The sequence below is a fragment of the Rhinopithecus bieti genome, unplaced genomic scaffold (genome assembly GCF_001698545.2).
Source record: "Rhinopithecus bieti isolate Rb0 unplaced genomic scaffold, ASM169854v2 scaffold_22453, whole genome shotgun sequence".
Lineage (NCBI taxonomy): Eukaryota > Metazoa > Chordata > Mammalia > Primates > Cercopithecidae > Rhinopithecus > Rhinopithecus bieti.
Genome location: NW_016810682.1, coordinates 1,127,504 through 1,147,063, shown reverse-complemented (window position 1 = coordinate 1,147,063; position 19,560 = coordinate 1,127,504).

The following is a 19,560-nucleotide window of genomic DNA, read 5'->3' as shown; positions in this document are numbered from 1 at the left end:
GGCACCCATAATCCCAGCTACTCAGAAGGATGAGGCAGGAGAATCGCTTGAACCCAGGAGGCGGAGGTTGCAGTCAGCCGAGATCACACCATTGCACTCCAGCCCACCTGACAGTGTGAGACTCCGTCTCAAAGAAGAAAAAAGAAAGATGGAGTTCTTGGCTGGGGCATGGTGGCTCATGCCTGTAATCCTAGCACTTTGGGAGGATGAGACAGAAAGATCTCTTCAGGCCAAGAGTTTGAGACTGGCATGGGCAACAAAGTGAGACCCCCTACTCCATCTCTACAAAAACATTTTTTAAAGTTAGCCAGGTGTAGTGGTGCACACGTAGTCCAAGATACTCGGGACTGAGGCAAAGGGATCACTTGAGCCCAGAAGTTCAAAGCTTTGGTGAGCTGATTGTGCCACTGCATTCCAGCCTGGGTGACAAAGCCAGACCCCAGAAAGAAAAATGGAGGTTTCATGGCTCTCCTCATCTCCAAGGTATTTACTTCTGGAAAAATTAATGGTTAGGATTACCCAAGTACACATAAATTATAAACAAATGTATCCTATGTACATAGAGCTCTTCTCAGCACAGGGTGCTGGAAGAAAGCTGGCTGACAATTTTTCAACTTTACAGTGGTACAAAAGTGATATGCATTCAGTAGAAACTGTACTTCGAGTACTCATACAACCATTTCTTTTCACCTTCAGTATAATAGTCAATAAATTACATGAGATATTCAACACTGTCTTATAAAATTGACTTTGTCCTAGATGATTTTGCCCAACTGTAGACTGCTGTAAGTGTTTTGAGTACATTTAGGATAGACGAGGCTAAGCCATGACGCTCAGCAAGTTAAGGGTATTCAATGCATTTTCAACTTACAATATTTTCCATTTATGATGGTTTATCACGACATTGCCCCACTGTAAGTCGAGGGGAATTTGTATTCCAGCTGATCCTGGAGGACCATGATCAAGAAGTAGTAGGGCCTGTATGCTTTGCATAGGAGTTGGCCTGATTAGTCCCTAAGGCCCCTTCCAAGCTTGGACCTACCATTGTCAATGAGCAAAACAAAAGCCAGAATTGAAGAATGGCCTGTACGGTGGTGTGTTTTAGGAAACCCCAATTAAGCAGACAACATCCATCCCATGGCTGTTTCTATGACTATTTTGCATGACCACTGAAAGAAAAACACTGGCAAACACTCCAAACATGAATACTTCCAAATCAAATTAATTAGGCTTAAGTGATCCCAAAATAGAAGCATTCCTTATCTTTATTCGTACAAGAGAATGAAGGTTTGAACCATGATTCCATTTGTGGAATAAACCAAATGGCTTCCTTCCTAAGACAGAAGAGGAGCTGCTCAAGGGAAATCAAGACATCCAGCCCTGGGTCAGAGAGGAATCTGACCTTGGAGACATGGGGCCTAGACAGAGTCTCTACAGATCCTGACTTGTGTATGGAAGATGTCAGGGGTAGATGGATATTCATTCAGTCTTTTAGTCTGACCTTTACATTTAAAAGCAGAGAGGAAAACAGGGCAGTTATATGGCTGAGACTCAGATCCAACTTAAAAGCCTACCAGTGGATTGAGAACATCTGCCCCCATTCTTTAGACACATGTTTTGGATTTTATTGCGCTTTCTCTCTTCATCTGAGAACAGGGATGATAGCTCTTTCCTTCTGAGGATGTTATGAGAATGACAGTAGATAAGGTGCCTAGTATATAATTTTTCTTTTTTTTTTTTTTGAGACAAGGTCTTGCTCTCTCACCCATTCTGGAGTGCAGCAGTATGATCTTGGTACACTGCATCCTCAACCTCCTGGGCTCAAGCAATCCTCCCACCTCAGCCTCCTGAATAGCTATGGCACTAGAAAAAGGATCTGGTTGCTCACTGCTTATAGAAAGGAGTCAAAATAATAATGAGTTATGATAAGGAAGAGTAATATTCCTTTATTATCTATGCCAGCAAGGGGAAAAGTAGACAGCAAATTCCACTCTTCAATTTGTGGAGGGAATGCAGGGGTTTTTAAAGAAAACATTTTGGAATGTGGAAGAGGCAAGGGGGGCTAGGAGGTGCCAGGTTCCTTGACACTCCGATGGCTCATCTTGAATTATTGTTTCATTTGGTGAAGGGGCTGGTGCCATTGTGGATCCTACCAGGTTATAAATTAATCACAGTCAATCTTGTGATCACTCTTCAGCTGAGAGTGGGTTCCAACCCTGAGGTAACCTTTTGTTGGAGAGAGAATTCTGGAGGTGTCTGGTCCCTATCAGGATCTGACCCTGAAGCATCAAAGGAAGCGTATGACCAGATAAGTGAGTGTGGTGTGTGCTTAACAAGCATCTAGGTAAATAAATGTGCATAAGGCATGGGAGCACAGAGTGGGAAGAGAAGGGAGTGGAGGTTCACAGCCCATTCCGAGGCTGTATTTCAAGATGAAAGGTAACACATATGCAGTCTGTCTCAAAGTTGTATCTTGAGACTAGGGGTGGGAGGAGGAAGAAAGGGGAAAGTAAAAAGAGTTTTAAAATGCCTTTTGAGGCTTAACTGCTAAGCTGCTTGATTATAGCTGGGACTACAGGTGCATGCCCCCAAACCCAGCCAATTTCTTAAAAAAAAATTGTAGAGATGGGGTCTCATTGTGTTACTCAAGCTGGTTTTGAACTCCTGAGCTCAAGCAATCCGTCTGCCTCAGCCTCCCAAAGTGCTGGGATTACATAGGTGAATCACCACATCTGACCTCCTAGTACAAAACTTATATTCAATTGATAATAGCTCCTACCACTGCTTCTACAGCTGCTGTTGTTGCTGTTATAGCCCTTGCACTGATTTCTTGGCATGTCTGTCTTCTCCTAAATATTGAGCTCTTTAAAGTAGACACTTTGATTTTCATCTCTGAGTCCCCAGCGCTGAGAATCATCCCTGGCACAGAAGGTGTGCTCAGTAGCCATCTGTTGACTTGAGTCAAATGGCCATGGCACAGACACTGTGTGCTCGTGCAAGTACAGGAGAGTCTTAGAGCTCCTGGCAGGAAGTGCTCCTGTAGCAACCTGGGAAGGGGTCAGGTCACAAAGCAGAGCTCGGAGGAGATGGATTTCTAGAGAGTTTGTATGGTTTTCAGGCACAGAGTAAAATAAAGCCAACTGCAAAAACCCCTGGATTGTCAACAAGCTTATGATGACCCAGGATAAATCACATGTGAGCACCTAGAAGTCCCAAACAGAGATTTTTTTAATTCCCTGAAAAAAGCAAGGGAAATCTCAGGACCAGCCTCAGAAGCAAGTCAGTGTCTTTCGTGAGAGCTGCTGGGAAATGGGGAGGAGGGAGGTTCAGAGAGAACTGAAGTTCAACTTGGCCAAAATGTGCAGGAGGCCCCTTGCTATCCAGTCATAGAGGCTTGCTGGTGAAGTGAAATTTACTCAAAGGTCAGTAAAAGTTTAAGGTCTTGGCACTAGAGTTACAGGGTACCTGGGACTGACTCCTGGCTGATATCACCAGAGCAGAGGAGTTCTTGGCCCATCTGCCTTACGGGAAGGGAAGAAACTAAACATGATCAGTCGCCTGCCCTTCTATGGGGACATCATCATCAACCACTTGACCTGTGAGGTCCTGGCTGTCCTGAAGTTGGCCTGTGCTGACATCTCTATCAACGTGATCAGGCAAAAGGCCTTCTCCACCTGCTCTGCCCACCTCACAGTTGTGGTTGTCTTCTACAGGACCATCCTCTTCACATATGGGAAGCCCAAGTCGAAGGACCCACTGGGGGCAGACAAGCAGGATTTTGCAGACAAACTCATCTCCCTCTCCTATGGAGTGGTCACCCCATGCTGAACACCATCATCTACAGCCTGAGGACAAGGGCCTGAAGGCTGCTGTGAGGAACCTGGTATTTCAGAAACCCCTAACCGAGTGACTGTCAAGATCCCAGGTAGCCAGAACATATGATCTCTAAGCGCCTCACTGTGCTCATGGGGAAATGATAACTCAGAGGAAAGAAGGGACTTTCCCAAGGTCCAGACCGTGAACCATGGGACTAGGATGAACAAGTAAACTGAGTTTCCCTGTTGTGTCACAGGTAATGGAAGCTTCTGTCAAAGGACCTGGAGGGAAAGTGCCTCTACATCTCTACTTTTAGTTTCCCATTGCCCCATTTCCTCACCTATCTATTTTTAATTTTTTGGCCTTGAATACATTTTTGGGTTACTACAAATCCTTTATGACATGAGAGTAGGCCTAATTGGAACCAAAGAAACAAAGCAATGAAGAAGCAAACAAAAAAACCAAATGAACGAAGGACAAGACATGGCAGTGTGGGGGCAGTGGGCTGGCTGTTGGAGCCCCTCTGTGGCCTCAGCTGTCTCTCTCCCTTGCTGGAAGCTAGTTTTAGGCTTCATGGCTTTGAGGTCCTTTCAAAGTTGACCTTCCAAGGCAGTAATTCTAGCCACAGGACCTTGAGTATTGTGGTGTATTAGGCCATTCTTGTACTACTATAAAGAAATACCTGAGACTGGGTAATTTATAAAGAAAAGAGGTTTAACTGGCTCATGGTTCTGCGACTATACAAGCATGGCTCCAGCATCTGCTCAGCTTCTGGGGAGGCCACAGGGAGTTTTTACTCATGGCAGAAGGTGAAGTGGGAGCAGGCACTTCACATGGTCAAAGCAGGAGTGAGTGAGAGAGAGAGAAAGACAAAGGGAGAGAGAGAGCAGGCAGGACGTGCCACGCTTTACAACAACTGAATCTTGGGAGAACTCACTATCATGAAGATAGCACCAAGCCATGAGGAACCTGCCCATGATCCAAATATCTCCCACCAATCCCCAGCTCCAGCACTGGGGATTATAATTCAGCATGAGATTTGAGCAAGGACAAATATCCAAACTATATCATGTGGAAATACCACTGGCCATCCAAATTGAATTATTATAACAGCAGCTTCTAGCACTTCCAGAGAAAACTAGATAGCTGTTCAAAGAGCATCTGAGGGGAGGGAGTGGAGAGGCAGCTGCTCAGGTCAGCTTAGACCATAGAGTGCTCTCAGCCCAGGCCAGGCAGCCTGACACCTGCCTTCCAAGTCCAACCCTAATACTACTTTCTGCTGCTGAGCACTTGGCTAAGTCTCCTTCCCTCTCTGGGCCTTGATTTCTTTGTCTGTAAAATGAGAGGGTATAGCCTATGCCTCTCACTAGACAATACAACTGGGGACTGCCCAAAGAGGAGGAACTTGTGGCTCACACCCCACCACCCACCACTCTTTGATTAGGGAGCTCCTCTGGGGTCACTCCCATTCATTCCTCCACAGTTCATGAGCAATTGTTCCTAACTTCTAGTGCCACTTATAGACTTGGGTGGCTGGTTGCAGCTCTAGCTACCTGTGCCTATTGCAAACCTGCCACCTGGTGGACATTGCTGAAGCTGACAATTGAAATTTCTGCAAGCTCCTGAGATGGGTGCTTCTCAAACTTGAATGTTTTCATGACTCATCTGAAAGTGTGGATAAGTATTCAGTGAGTCTGAGGTAGGGTCTGAGATTCTACATCTCTAACAGATTTCTAGGTAATGTCTATGCTGCTGAACTCTGCGGGCCACGCTTTGAGGAGCAAGGCCCTAGAAGATTTGGGACCAGGGCAGAGGGGTTGAAGGAAGAGGCAGGGTAGGAAGACTTCCTCGTGCAAGTCTCCTACTGTGGGCCAAGCCCTTGGGCATCAGCAAGCCTGTGAGGTGTTTACCAGCCTGGCAAATTCCCTCACAACAAAAGCCTAAAATGTCAATGCTTTTAAGTCTCTGGGGGGCAGATTTCACTTAGTTTTTGGCCTTTGAGTATCCCTTAGTTTCTGGAAAGCTCATCAATACCTTTTAAAAAAATGTTTTTACATTTTATTCAGCATGTTCAGTTATGTTCCACACTCAGCAAGATGAGAATACTCAGAGAATCTAATTGTTCATGCTGCCAGAAGAGACACCCTTGACCAGCGTGGTTTTATATTCCCAGAATCAAGTTGCCCAGTTGCTCCCCCTATTCAATCAATAGTTTCATTAATTCACGGGGATGAACAAAGACTCCCTAGAATGAAACATTTGTTTTTCTCGTAGAGTGTCAAGTTAGACAATAATCTTAAAAATTAGGCTTTCTGGCCAGGCATGGTGGCTCACACCTGTAATCCCAGCACTTTGGCAGGCCAAGGCAGCAGGATCGCTTGAGGCCAAGAGTTTCATACCAGCCTGGGCAACATGGCGAGACCCCATCTCTACAAAAAATTTTAAAACTAGCTGGGTATGATGGTGTACACCTGTAGTCCCAGCTACTTGGAAGACTGGGGCAGGAGGACCACTTGAGCCAGAAGTTCAAGGCTACACAGAGTGCACCTAGATTGCACTAATGCACTCCAGCTGGGGAAATAGAGCGAGCCCTCGTCTCAAAAAAATTAGGCTTTCTGAGAGAAAAGAGAGTTTTTAAAAATCCAGAATTTCTCTTTTATAGATGAAGAGCAAAATTTGGGGTTATCAGCAGTTTGGGGTTACCTTTATCTTTACTAAAAGGTATAGGGGAGAGAACTCAGGATATAATAATCAAGGTTTCCAATGTCCTTAGGGAGAAATGGAGTGCTTTCTTAGCTAAAAGGCTGGTCAGATTGAAGAGGATAATCAGAAAAGACAGAACTTGGGTAAGATTCTCTTGAGTGGATAGGGAGGAATTTAACACCTTCTCCATCCTGGGCTGGTGCCCAAGCTAGAGGTTGTGGGTGATGTTGAGACAATAAAACCTCTGACAGAGGCTGGGCATGGTGGCTCATGCCTGTAATCCCAGCACTTTGGGAGGCCGAGGCAGGAGGATCATGACATCAGGAGATTGAGACCATCCTGGCTAACATGGTGAAACCCCGTCTCTACTAAAAACCACAAAAAATTAGCCAGGCGTGGTGGTGGGCACTTGTAGTCCTCGCTACTTGGGAGGCTGAAGCAGGAGAATGGCGTGAGCCCGGGAGGTGGAGCTTGCAGTGAGCCGAGATCGTGCCACTGCACTCCAGCCTGGACAACAGAGTGAGACTCCGTCTCAAAAATAAATAAATAAATAAAAATAAAAAATAATTTAAAAAAAAACCTCTAATAGAAAGTCCATATTTGTTAAGAGCAAATCCATGAATATTTATGGTTCTCTACTTCTCCAGAATGACCAACATATTATGGATGCTACAAGCCCAGAAGGACTGGGCCTGCAACAGACCACCAACTCCAAGACACTCTCAGCCCCGATGGCACATGAAGGGGGTCCAGAATTCCTGTCTCCGTTAGAAGGATACAGGAGTGGTTGGATATATTATCTGATCATGTTGTCAGCAAGATCACCATGGTGAGTGATGGAGTGACCCCATCACTAAATCTTTCCATTTAATGGATCAAGGTCATTGAATGGAAAGATTTAGAACAAATGGGAATATTAGGCACATCTTCAGGGGTCCATTGTATCAGCAGAGTCAAGGCAGGCCCAAGCCAGTTGGGCGTTGATGTTTCTGGAGCAACTGGATAGTCATATGGGGAAAAAATGAACCTTGACCTTTACTTCACACCATTCACAAAACTTCACTTGAAATCAATCATAGACCTAAATGCTTAAGCTAGAACTATAGAAAGTCTAGAAGAAAACATAGGAGAAAATCTTTGTGACCTCAGAATAGGCAAAAGTTTCTTAAGATGCAAAAAAGCATGAACCCTAAAGGAAATAAGTGCCAAAGTAGACTTCACCAAAGTTTAAAACTTTTGCTCTTCAGACAATACCATTAAGAAAATGAATGGGTAAGCAACGGATTGACAGACAATAGCTGCAATGCATATATCTGGTAAAGGACTTGTATCCATAATATGTAAAGAACTTTTACAATGCGATAAGAAGACAGTCCCCCAAAATGAGGGAAAGATTTGAACAGATGCTTCACAAAAGACTTTCACAAAAGATTTATAAATGTCCAAGAAGCACATGAAAATTGTTCAACATCATTTGTCACTATGGAAAATCAAATTAAAACCACAATGAGATTTCACCATATACTCATTGGAAGGTCTAAAATTTTAAAGACTGACAACACCAAGTGTTATGGAGGATATGTAGCGGCTAGAACTCTCATACATTGCTGATGAGAATGTAATAAGGTACAATCCTTTGGAAAATAGCTACTGGTTTCTTATGAAGTTAAATATACACTTCCTTGAGACAGTAGTTCAAGTCTTGAGTTGTTCTGTGTTTTCTTAGATTCTGTATTTGTCTATTTGACATCTGTTAATTTCAGGGCCAAACTAACAACCAAAGTTGTTTACATTTCCTCTGAGATCCAGAGCATATACTGTGAATCACCTCCTTATCTAACTCACATACCAACCAATATTTCCCTGCCCTAAACCACCCAGGGCCATGTATTGGACAACCAGAGACCACCCTCATAGCCCAGAGCCCACATATTTTTCAGTCCTATGCTGTCTACCCACACCTGTCCTGTCTTTCCCATGGAAACTCTAATAGAGTCTCTGGCCTAGGCTTTCCCCTCACTCTTGCTTCTGCCTCCTGAAAAAACCCTGGTGCTTCCCCATATGGCCCCGGCATGGTATGGCGTGACCTCTCCTCTTGGGAAATGTAAGTAATAAAAATCTTCTTTCAAAGGCATTGGCCTCCATGTATCTCCACTCGGTCATCTACATAAATTAAGATGCCTTGAGTACATCTTGAGACATGAGTGTTTACACAAAAGAAATAAAAATACATCCACACAAAGATGTGTATACAAATCCTCATAGAATCTTTATTCATAATAGCCCCACATTGAAAATAACTCAAATATCCATCAATAAGTCAAAAGATAAACAAATTTAGGTACATCCATACAATGGAATACTACCCAGCAATAAAAAGGAACAAAATACCCAAAAAATGCTAAGACATGGGATTATCTCAAAAACATTACACTAAGTGAAAGAGGCCAGACACAGAAGAGTACATGGTGTGTGATTGGAATTCTAGAAACGTCATAGCTAATATATGGTGACAAAAATCATACCAGTTGTTGCCTGGAGCCTGGGGAGGTGGTGGGGTTGATTGCAAGGGTATGAAGAAGCTTTGGGGAGTGGTGGGAATATTTTATATCTTGATTTTGTGATGGTAGTTACACAAGTGCATACATTTCTTAAGACTCATAGAACTGAGTCTTAGAATGGGTACTTTTATTATTATTATTATTTTTTGAGACAGAGTCTCACCCTGTCGCCCAGGCTGGAGTGCGATGGCATGATCTCTACTCACTGCAAGCTCCACCTCCTGGGTTCACACCATTCTCCTGCCTCAGCCTCCCGAGTAGCTGGGACTACAGGTGCCCGCCAGCACACCCGGCTAATTTTTGTATTTTTTAGTAGAGGCGGGGTTTCACCGTGTTAGCCAGGATGGTCTCGATCTCCTGATGTCATGATCCTCCTGCCTCGGCCTCCCAAAGTGCTGGGATTACAGGAGTGAGCCACTGCGCCTGGCCTAGAATGGGTACATTTTATTTTGTGCAAATTATACCTCAGTACAGTCAATTTTTTAAAAAAGAAGCAACTCCTTTCTTCAGTTCTCATTCTTATCTGAATTGTTATGTGTAATTTTTTAGCTGACTGAACTAGTAATTTTCTTTAGCTTATACACTGTCGCCACCCTAATTCTCATTTCAAATAGTTCTAAAATGTAGCCAAGTGCAAATAGATACAAAAATGTGGTCAAGTGCAAAATAAGAGACATAAATATAGTGGAGAAAGAAATATAGGTCAGTTTTTGCAGAAAACCCATTACAGTATTTCTAAAAATTAACCAGAAAACTATTAGCGGTAATATGAGTTCAGAAAAGTTAGAAAATAGAAATAAGTTCCCCAAAATCTATTGTATTCCCACATACCTACATATATGTTCCTGTGTTCAACACGCAACAACACAAACCAAGAACCAAAAAAAAACCAAAACAAAACAAGGAATACTATTTTATTCATAATAATTACAAATATCAAATAATTGAGAATAATCATAATTCCAGACATGACAGATCAAGTCAAGAATAAAAGCATAAGACTGTTTTCTTTTTGTTTTTATTTATTTTTTTTTTAGAGACAGAATCTTGTTGTGTTGCCCAGCCTGGATGGAGCACAGTGGTACCATCGCAGCTCACTGCAACCTTGAACTCCTGAGGCTCAAGCTATCCTCTGGCCTCAGCCTCCCTCAGCTAAGACCACAGGCACACACACCACCATGCCTGGTATAGATAGATAGATAGATAGATAGATAGATAGATAGATAGATAGACAGACAGATAGATAGATTTGGTAAAGTTAGGCATATATATGTATATATATACACACACACACATATATACATATATTTGGTAGAGTTAGGGGTCTTGCTATATTGCCCAGGCTGGTCTTAAACTCCTGGCCTCAAGCAATCCTCCTGCCTGGACCTTCCAAAGTATTGGGATTGCAGGTGTGAGCCACTGCACCCAATCAAGACTAGTATAAGAGTATAAAGGAAAGCAGGGGGAATGGCCAGGGATTTGGGGAAAGAATTACAATAAAAGTGACCTTTATTCCTAAAGTAGAAGCTCTCAAATTGTAACAAACAAAAAGCTTCTTTAATATGGCTGGGCGTGGTGGCTCACACCTGTAATCCCAGCACTTTGGGAGGCCGAGGTGGGCAGATCACTTAAGGTAAGGAGTTCGAGACCAGCCTGCTCAACATGGTGAACCCATCTCTACTAAAAAAAAATCGGTAACTTGAGTATACGTAGTATACACATACTAACGATAGCTACCGGTATATAGGTATTATATTATACCTACTATAGTAACTTAGCCGAGTGTGGTGGCATATGCCTATAATCCCAGCTACTCAGGAGGCTAAAGCAGAAAAATCGCTTGAATCCGAGAGGCAGAAGTTGTAGTGAGCAGAGATCACACCACTGCACTCCAGTCTGGGTGACAGAGCAAGACTCTGACTCAAAAAAAAAAAACAAAAACATAAACAAAAACAAAAATGAACGTCTTTAATATACATATTGCTGGGCTCTGTCCCCAAAGATTCAAATTCCACTATGTTTGAAGTAGGGCTTATAGGAAATCTGGCCTTATAAGCACAGTTATTTGGTGTTTTAAATGATCCAAAAGACTCTACTGGACACCATAAATTGCTAGTGAAGAATAATGGAACAATACAATGACCTTTTGAAGATCACAATGTCAGATTCTTCCTACCAGATTTGAAGTTATGTGCTAGGTAATAATTATTGAACTATACACCACTGGATTTTTGTTTTGCAAAATCATTCATATTCATGATACCAGAAAATGAATCCAAACTGTAAGAATTTAATACAAATACATCAGACCAAAATTAATAGCTTAAAGAAGGAATCATGTTTTAATAAATAGTGAAACAGCAACAACATTCAATTGAATGAAGGTAGCCTTTGATCCGTACATCACGCCATACACTTCCATAAACTTCAGTTGGATTAAACAACAAATGTTGTTATGATTACAAAAAGCTAAAAAAAGAACACAATGACATATTTAAACCAGCTGTGGAACAGAGTGTGATTCATTATTCTGGGAGAGAGAAAGGGTATCAGAATTAAAATAGATATGTTCAAACATACATTATACAAAACTCTGGAATAATACAACCTGATTAAACAAAAATCTAACTTTTCCCCAATGGAGGTTTGTCACATCCCACAAGTAGTTAATTTGAGTTTCTTTAAAAATACAGATATTCTAAGGCCGGGCGCCGTGGCTCAAGCCTGTAATCCCAGCACTTTGGGAGGCCGAGATGGGTGGATCACGAGGTCAGGAGATTGAGACCATCCTGGCTAACACGGTGAAACCCCGTCTCTACTAAAAAATACAAAAAACTAGCCGGGCGAGGTGGCAGGCACCTGTAGTCCCAGCTACTTGGGAGGCTGAGGCAGGAGAATGGCGTAAACCCAGGAGGCGGAGCTTGCAGTGAGCTGAAATCCGGCCACTGCACTCCAGCCTGGGCCACAGAGCGAGACTCCGTCTCAAAAAAAAAAAAAAAAAAAAATACAGATATTCTAAATAACATTTAATATGCAAGACAATGGACATACACAAATGTGTTATATTTTTCAATTTTTGACATACTAGAGGCTACTACCATATTAACATTTGTTCTGTCGAATTGACTCACTTTTGATTAGACCTTGGAATAATTATTTTCCTGCCATCTCTGTGCAATCTTCTTTAAAAGTCCTTGATTCGAAAAAAGTGTGGCTCTGCACTTATCTTTTCTCTTTTTTCTGTTTATTACTAGAACAGATTCAGACGTGAAATGATCTTTCTTTAATCCAAGCCTATGCACATAGCTCACGTAAAATTATGCAAAGAAGTACAAATATGTGCTGTTCTCAATTAAGTGTTGGGCAAGGCTATGAATCATCTGCTTGGTGCATGTTCTTTTTATGGCATCATGGCCAATTGCACAATAGCAAGTGAACACGTCACACAAAAATAATACGCATTATAAATAGTATCAGGATTAACCACAAATTTTGGTCACTACTACCTTATAAATAGCATCGAGATTAAAAGTGAGTTTTGGTTGCTATGTCTTTGATTCTTTTAAATGTGTGATAAGGAATTTGAGCAGCTATCATATCTTATTAGTGAATCAGGTTTTTCAGATTTTTAACATCTAACATTTTTTAAATTAATAAACATTTTTAGCACACTCGGGTTCACACTGAGTGGAAAGTACAGGGATTTCCCACATATCCCCTGTCCTCACATATGCACAACCTCCCCCACTATCAACATTCTGCAACAGAGTAGTACATTTGTTTCCATTAGTTAACCTATATCAACACATCATCACCCCAAATCCCTCATTTGCATTGGGGTTTACTCTCGGTGTTATACATTCTATGGGTTTTGACAAGTGTATAATGACATGTATCTACCACTGCAGTATCATGCAGATTAGTTTCACTGCCCTAAAAATCCTCTGTGCTCTGCCTTTCATCCTTCCCTTCCCCCAACCCCTGGCAACCACTAATCATTTTACCATTTTCACTGTTTTACTTTTTCCAGAATATCACATAGTTGGAATCATAAAGTATGGAGGCTTTTCAGACTGGCTTCTTTCACATAGTAATATGCATTTAAAGTTCCTTCATGTCTTTTCATGACTTAATAGCTTTTTAGCACTGAATAATATCCCACAGTCTGCATGCACCAAAGTTGTTGTCTTTTTTTCCTCCATTCACCTACTGAAGGACATCTTGGTGGCTTCCAAGTTTTGGCAATTAGGACTAAAGCTGCTATAAACATTCATGTGCAAGTTTTTATGTGGACATAAGTTTTCATGAGCCAATATTTAAACAGAAATTTATCAGCGCTTCATTTTCAAGATACCGTCTTAATTTAAATAAAGAGTTGTGTGGGATTACAAGGTAAGTTATTTCAAAAACTGTGACCATTTGCAAGGTACTCATCTCTATGAATCAGGATTTTCTCTATAGCAGGCAACCACAAAGAAAATGCATAAATAAATTGGAAGCTGAAACTTGTGTGACTGCGACAGTCATCCATAATTCCAGAATTCAAGTTTTTATATATTTATCAAAATCTTACTCATTGTCTTTGAATTCTCATTCATTGTCTTTGAACTGTCATTCACTGTCTTTGAACTAAATAATTGCTATAAATTTGAACTTATAAAATAAGTATAGCAATATAACACAACTTTTTTCTGGTTTATACAGCAGAACTCTAAGATTTTGTTGGAAAAAAATGATTCTATAGTTAAAAAAATAAAAAATGATAGTTTTAAGTTCAAAATTGCTAAAATAAACAGCCAAAGAGAGTAAAGAATGGCGGGGCGGTGGGGGGGGGTGGGGGCGAGTGTTTTATATTCACAGGCTCATGTCTTTAGAGGGCTTATTGGAAGCTGGCAGGATATTGTACCAGCATCATAAGCTGGGGTCTCAATGGTGAATTTCATAACATGTGGGTGTTAGATGCTTAGGGGTAGGGCTTTTCTTCCTCCTCTTAGATGTTACTGTAGGGATCGATGAGGATGTTAGATACGCCAATTCTGCTCCAAGGCACAGGGAACCTTCGCTCTCCAAGGCCTTACTCCCAGTTATTAAATTAACAGTGAACACGACACACTAGCAATTGGAAAATGTCTCTGGTTGGTAGTTGCTTTCAAGCAACCACTTCTAGAAGGGGTGATCAAATCTTCAATGGACAGTTGACTCTGCACATCCCCTTCCTGCCGAATGACTAAAACTAAATCTCAGTAAGTTCAGTGGGATCTCAGTTTAGTCAAGGCCTCTCACAAACCCCTCCCCAGCTTTGCGAGGTCTATATAGAGCCAAAGCCAGCAACTGGGACTGGAGAAGAAGACAGGACATCTGGTCCTCAGTCATTATCATCAATCCCTGCTGACATCTGCATTCTCATCTGGTATCCATTTGTACAGATGATTCAAATAACAGATACAACCTCCTCATCCCAATCTTGAGGTCGCTTCAGGCTCTCAGCTGTCTCCTACCTTACATTTCTTGAGGGGCATAGAAAACATTTGGCTGCTCTTCTGTGTGAAGCATGAAACAGGACACATCTGCAGCGATTTCTACTCTATACCCACATCATATTAAGTGCAGACGAATTTTATGAGGTCTGTCATTTCCTGAGCTCAACATGGGAAGGAGAATCAGATCCCCTCTTATCTCATAGTCTCAAGCCTATCTGGGGGTTCTATGTTCCACCCCACTGCATCAGAAGAAGGAGACCAGAGACCCCTTCTTCTCCTCCAGTGGTTCTCCTTCTCCCACATCAGAGTGAATCAAATTGCTGGGGACTGAGAGGGTAGGAGGGACTATGTCTGACTAATCATAGTGTTCTTCCGTGTCTGTTCTTCATACAAATATTTTATGCTCTCAGCTATAAAATAGACCAGGTTCTGATATTTCAAAGGCTTTTTCTCTTTAAAGCCATTGTCTGCCTGAAATTTTAAGCATATGTTTTTTAAAACCAAGAGCTAGGAATTGTCCTCTTCGACTATTTTTCTACTCTAACGATCATCTCTGAAGATATGAATGCCTTGCCCTCATGTTTTAGTTCTAATGAAGGAATTACTGGGAACAGAAAATACATTAATATTTCTTGAAATTGTCCTATTGTACATATATGGAATCAGATGCCGTAAAGTCTTAGTTAATTAACTCAAAATGGACCTCTTCCTTATTAAGCTAGGTCGATTCATTATGATCAAATATGTTCAGGCTAAGCAAAGTCAGAAAAAGTATTTCCATTAAAGATTGGCTTTAGAAATTTACTATGCACAAGTTCTAAAAGACAATACTCCTATTTAATTAAAATTACTTAAAAATCTGCCATATTCTTAATTTAAGAAGTTTCTCTTTCTGAAACAGATTCAGGCTCTGCTGCAGGAAGCAATTAAGAAATGAGGATAGCTGGCCAGGAACGGTGGCTCACAGCTACAATCCCAGCACTTTGGGAAGCTGAGGCTGGAAGATCTCTTGAGCCCAGGAGTTCGAGACCAGCCTGGGTAACATAGTGAGACCTTGTCTCTACAAAAAATAAAAAAAATTAGCCAGGCATGGTGGCACATGCCTGTTGTCCCAGCTACTCAAGAGGCTGAGGAAAGAGGATCACTTAAACCTGGGAGGTTGAGGCTTCAGTGAACCATGATCATGCCATTGCACTCCAGCCTGGGTGACACAGCAAGACCTTATCTCATAAAAAAAAAAGCGTGTGTGTGTGTGTGTGTGTGTGTGTATAAAAGAAATAAGGATAGTCTATAGTCTCAGACAAAAATCTCTGCCCTCATGAAGTAGGGAAACAAATAATAAACGAGCAATACTTTGGGAAAGTAAGTAGTATATTTTATAATATTGTATATTAGAACCTATCAATATATTAGAAAGTAATCATGGCTTTTGAAAATGTAAAGTGTGAAAGGGGAGAAGAAGTTCAGAGGTGGGGTTGAGTTGTGATTTTTAAGAAAGGCAATTAAGGAAGGCCACTTGAGTTAAGACCTAAAAAAGAAAAGGGAGAGTATAAAACTATCTGGGAGAAATTAATTCCAAGCAGAAAGAACTCCAAGCACAGGGGTCCTGAGGCAGGCGTTATATGGAGCAGTTAGGGAAAGGCCCCTGAGCAAGATTGGCTGGAGGTGATGGCTGGACAAGACAGAAACAGTAGGAAATGAAGTCAGAGATATAAGAAGAGGAGGAAAGGTGCAAGACCTTGAGAACCATGGTTTTTTGGCTCAAAACAAAATCATTAGTAAGTAACATTTTTAAAATGTCTTACTCATCTCTAAGCATTAACCTTTTTTTTAGAATGAAAGGTAATTACTCTTACAGTGCCTAAAATTGCATATTTGGGCTGGGCATGGTGGCTCATGCCTGTAGTCCCAACAGCTTGAGCGGCCCAGGTGGGAGGATTGCTTGAGTCCAGGAGTTTGACAGGACTGGCAAACATAGCAAGACTACATCTCTACAAAAAATAAAATAAAATAATTATCTGGGCATGATGGCATGCACGTGTAGTTCCAGCTATTCAGGCAGCTGAGGTAGGAAGATCACTGAAGCCCAGGAGTTTGAGGCTGCAGTGCCCCATGGTTGTGCCACTGCTCTCCATCCTGGGCAACAGAAGGACACCCTGTTTCAGGAAAAACAAAATTACATTTGTGTTCACTTTGGGCTCACATATGTAATTTTAAGTTTTCTGATAGCTACATCTTAAAAAGTAAAAAAGAATAAGAGTAGATACATGTTTTTATACCTTTGTCGAAACCCACAGAATGTACAACACCAAGAGTGAATCCTAATGTAAACTATGGACTTCGGTTGATGATGTGTCAATGTAGGCTCATCAGTTGTAATAAATGTACCATTCTGGTGCAGGATGCTGACAGTGGGAGGAGGTTATACATATGTGGGGGCAGGGACTGTCTACCCTCTGTACTTTCCACTCAGTTTTGCTGTCAACTTAAAACTGCTCTAAAAAATAAAGTCTACTTTTTTTGGTTTTTTTTTGAGATGGAGTCTCGCTCTGTCACCCAGGTTGGAGTGCAATGGCACAATCTCGGCTCACTACAACCTCCGCCTCCCAGGTTCAAGTGATTCTCCTGCCTCAGCCTCCTGAGTAGCTGGGATTATAGGTGCGCGCCACTACACCCGGCTAATTTTTGTATTTTTAGTAGAGATGGGGTTTCACCATGTTGGCCAGGCTAGTCTTGAACTCCTGACCTCATGATCCACCCGCCTTGGCCTTCCAAAGTGCTGGGATTACAGGCGTGAGCCACCGTGCCCAGCCCCTCTCAAGAGTTTTAATGCTTTCCAGCAGCCACACATCAAATGATTGACATCAGGATTAGACAACTTGAAGAACTTACCCCAACTGCTAGAGCCTACATGCGATTCTACATCTCAATGTAACTATTTACTTATTTTTTTTTCTTTTAATTGAGATGGGGGTCTGACAATGTTGCCTGGGCTGGTCTCAAACTCCTGGGCTCAAGTTATCTTCCCACCTCCGCCTCCCAAAGTGCTGGAATTACAGGCATGAGCAACTGCACCCAGCCACAACTGTTAATAATGATAGCATCATGACTCTTTGGTCCAGTGACTGTGTCAATAGTGGTACTATTACTCTCAGAGGGAACTTGTTAAAATAAATTAAAATGAAGACCAGGTCTGCAGAATTCCTGAGCAGATAGTCAATTTAGTCCTCATAAGTGACCTTAAACTTACTTGAGTTAATCTGAGCTATATCTTGTAAATGCATATATTAAAGAAAAACAGAACAAGCTCAACCAATCAGAAGTAGTCCACAAACTTGTATAACTAGAGGCTTTTTAATGGGATAGACCAAATAAGGCAACTTTGCAACTGTAACCAATCAAGTATTTTCTTTTTATTATTTTCCCATTCACTCTGTAAAAATCTGCTTCTTCAACAGAGCTGAGCCCCAGAACCACTTCTGGTTTGCAACTTCTCAATACATGAATCACCGTGTGCTGAAATAAACTTTAAAATTTTATTGTGCCTCAGTTTACCTTATACGCGGAAGCAAAAGAGTCATCAGAGCAGATGTTTTAGAGATATTTTAACGTATTCATGTTTTCCTTTTGTAAACTCAAAAGAGAAAATAAGTGTAAGAGCCCAAAGACATAAAAACCAACTTTAATATATGGATTTTGTTTAGAACTTGAAAAATTGTAAAAAGAAATCATGAGACAATAAGAAAAATATAAATAATGACTGGATATTTAATACTATTAAGGAATTTTAAAAAATGTTTTAAGTAATTTAGCCCCAGGTGTCTTCATGAGAATTTAAAACTGTGGTTATGCTTTTCAAAAAAGGAGGAAAAGGGTTTCATTCAGGAACACACAGAGAAAAAAAAGAGAGAGACAATGAATTAGCTTTGCTAGCCAGTGGGCCGTCTTATACATTCTTCACAGTAGCTGCCGGGCTGATGGGTGGGGTGGGACCCACTTCCAATTTGTCTCTTGGACAAAGTCTATACTTCTCAGCCGGATATTCAAGGCTCTCTACATCTAGATATACAAGCGTTCGCCCATCTTTTCCTAGCGGGAATAGGTGCTTAATAGTAACATGAAGGCCAGGCGCAGTAGCTCACGCCTGCAATCCCAGTACTTTGGGAGGAGGAGGCGGGGGGATTGCTTGAGGCGAGGAGTTCGAGATCAGCTTGAGAAATATGGTGAAACCCCTTTACTGCAAAAAATATATAAAAATTAGCCAGGCTTGGTGGCCTGTGCCTGTGGTGCCAGCTATTCAGGAGGCTGAGGTGGGAGGATCGCTTGAGCCCGGAAGGTGGAGGTTGCAGTGAGCTGAGATCGCGCCACTGCACCCCAGCCTGGGCAACAAAGCGACTCTTGTCTAAATAAATAAATACATAATTTTTAAAGTACATCAAAGACACATTGAGGCTATATGTGCCAAAGAGCTTTAGTGGTGAACCCTTGCCAGGGGGCCGTATCTGCGGGAGGCCAAAGGATCCCGGGTGACACGCCTTCTTTGGGTGCGAGGCAGCGTCTCGGCAGAAAGAATACTGCGAGTATTACTGAGGGTACGTGAAGGAGAGAAGCCCCTTCGGTTCGGCCTTGGACTAAGCCCTGGTTCTCAGGTGAACCTGCAGTGTGATCTTGAGTAAGGTCAGTCTCCTCTCTCAGCCTCAGTGGCCCCAAACCTCAGGAGCTGGCAGAGGTTTTCTAAGGACTCTCCCAGCTCTGACATCCTCTGACTTCACTCTGGGAGAACGTGGGCTGGTGGACTCCGGGCAAAAGCCGACACACAGCTGGGCCATAACAAAGAGCCCGGGCACGGGGCACGTTCCCGCCCCCGGGAGGTTTTGGAAACATTGCGAGGCAGGGGACGGGGCTTGAGCGCGTCACAGCCAATCACCAAAGGACCGGGGCGCTGGGGGCGGGGCCTCGCGCGAGCGGCGGGGGCAGCGGCGGCGGCGGCGGCGGCGGCT